This window comes from Bombus fervidus, unplaced genomic scaffold (assembly GCF_041682495.2).
Source record: "Bombus fervidus isolate BK054 unplaced genomic scaffold, iyBomFerv1 scaffold0031, whole genome shotgun sequence".
Taxonomy (NCBI): domain Eukaryota; kingdom Metazoa; phylum Arthropoda; class Insecta; order Hymenoptera; family Apidae; genus Bombus; species Bombus fervidus.
In genome coordinates, this window is record NW_027212594.1 from 97,501 (window position 1) to 100,000 (window position 2,500).

Genomic DNA, 2,500 nt, shown 5'->3' on the forward strand with positions numbered 1-2,500 from the left:
AGCACCGCAGTTGCGGCGGTGTCCGGATCTTCCCCTCGGACCTTGAAAATCCAGGAGAGGGCCACGTGGAGGTGTCGCGCCGGTTCGTACCCATATCCGCAGCAGGTCTCCAAGGTAAAGAGCCTCTAGTCGATAGATTAATGTAGGTAAGGGAAGTCGGCAAATTGGATCCGTAACTTCGGAATAAGGATTGGCTCTGAGGAGCGGGGCGTGTCGGGCTTGGTCGGGAAGCGGGTTTGGCTGACGTGCCGGGCCTGGGCGAGCTGAACGGTCGAAACGGCGTCCCGGTCTATCCATTTCTCGTTTGCAACGGGTATGGAGACGATCGCGGTCGTCGCGTAACCCTGGATCCGAGCTCGGTCCCGTGCCTTGGCCTCCCGCGGATCTTCCTTGCTGCGAGGCTTCCGTCGCTCGACGATATCTAATTATCGTCGTTGCGCGCGGTCGTTCTCTTCGGCCGCCATTCAACGCTCAGCTCAGAACTGGCACGGACTAGGGGAATCCGACTGTCTAATTAAAACAAAGCATTGCGATGGCCCCCAAGGGTGTTGACGCAATGTGATTTCTGCCCAGTGCTCTGAATGTCAACGTGAAGAAATTCAAAAAAGCGCGGGTAAACGGCGGGAGTAACTATGACTCTCTTAAGGTTGTCAAAAGTCTCGTCATCGTACTAGTGACGTAATTGGCCCCTTAATGGGGTGCAATGTGTTGCGGGCCTTGGTGTCGCATGCGCTAATAAAGGCTTATGGGGGGATTCGCTGCGTACGGTCTTATGGTCGTGCGTAGCGATTTTTTTCCATTTAAGGCTTTTTTTATACCATCGAAAAAGCAATACGCCGCTGGACTTAGCCGGATATCCGCTATGGAATTACTAGCGTCTGGTTCGGTGCGTACGCTAAAAAGCAATACGCCGCTGGACTTAGTCGCTCATTACAATAGGGAAGGGTTTGCTGCGTGCGGTCTTATCGATCGTGCGTAGCGAATTTTTTTTTTTCCTTTAAATCGATTCCCATCTACACCTAGGCGGTGTCCCCGGCAGTGCCAGCTGGGTATGTGCTATCATTTTGACACGCGCCAGAAAGCAATACGCCGCTGGACTTAGTCGCGCACACTGGAAGAGCAATACACCGCTCAACGTGGCGTTGTATGTGCTTGGAAGGTCTAAGAGCGAGCAGTTCGGTGGTGCTTTTGTCGGAAGGCTGCACGTTTCGGGTTTGGTGGCTGAGCTGGAAAGCAATACGCCGCTGGACTTCGATTCGCATACTCGAGGGGGGATTTTCGCTGCGTGCGGCCCTTGTTGGTCGTGCGTAGCGAATTTTTTTTCCCTTTGAGCAAATTGACGAACATCTGGAAGGCGATGCGCCGCCGGGCCGTGCCTCACATTGCTACCCCTCGAGGCCCTCAGCGTCTGGCCGCTACATAACGGCCTTGTCGCGGGGCCTTGGGGAGTCATAGGTACTCGGGGATAGGCAGGGCCTTGGCCCTGTCTATCCAAGTTGCACTCCTACCTCCTCGTGGTACCGCCGGTAACATGTTCGCTTCGCTAGCGTGGGGAAATATCCCCCGGGTGTTAGCGGACATGGCCAAACGGAGTGTAGCGACGAAGGGACGTGAGCTGAACAACATCATCGGCCGTGCCGAAACGGGAAATGGAGTACCGTGAAGAGGAGGATGTTAAACCAACAACAAGGAACTCGTTCCTTCATACCTATGACGACCTGGCTAATCAAAGGACATGAGATGGATGATGGATGGAATTAAATACTTCGGATACACATATTCTTGTTTCAATGTTCGATTCAACCGAAGCCTCGGACGCGACGCCTCTCGATCCCGGAGGCGCCGTGGCGGATTTTTCCGCTTCTCAGGGGATCATGGGTGACGACCAAGCTAGCCAACGGACAACGAGTTATGGAATTACGGTACCTTTAGTGGGCGATCGGGTTGCGTGTCCAGTATGTGAAGAGAAGGGAATAAACCTTTTCTTCATGTCGTTATCCGACCTGAACAAGCACCTCGATCTACACCATACAGATGCGAATATTAAATGGAGTTGTCTCTGTGGGAAAAGTTTCTCGAAACTTCATGGGACCCAGTGCCACATTCCTAAATGTACAGGCACTGGTCAAAAGGCAGTGGGAAAATATAAGTGTGAAGCATGTCCCATGAGTTTCGGGACCCAGAGAGGACTCTCGACCCACGAAAGGCATGCGCACCCTGCCCTAAGAAATCAGAAAAGAAGGGGACCGGACCCCCCAAAAGATAAAAATTGGACGGAAGTAGAACTTAGTCTCTTGAGAGAGCTTAATGAAAAATTTAAAAACCATAAATATCCAAACAAAGAAATAAATAAGATCCTCACAAACAAGACCTTAGACCAGATCAAATATCAGAGAAAAAAGCTAAGACTGGTCGGTGAGGCAACAAGCTCTCAGGAGGCTAATTGGGCAACAGTGGGAGGGTGCGATCTCGTGGATCCAGGCAATGCGTCTTCAAATGC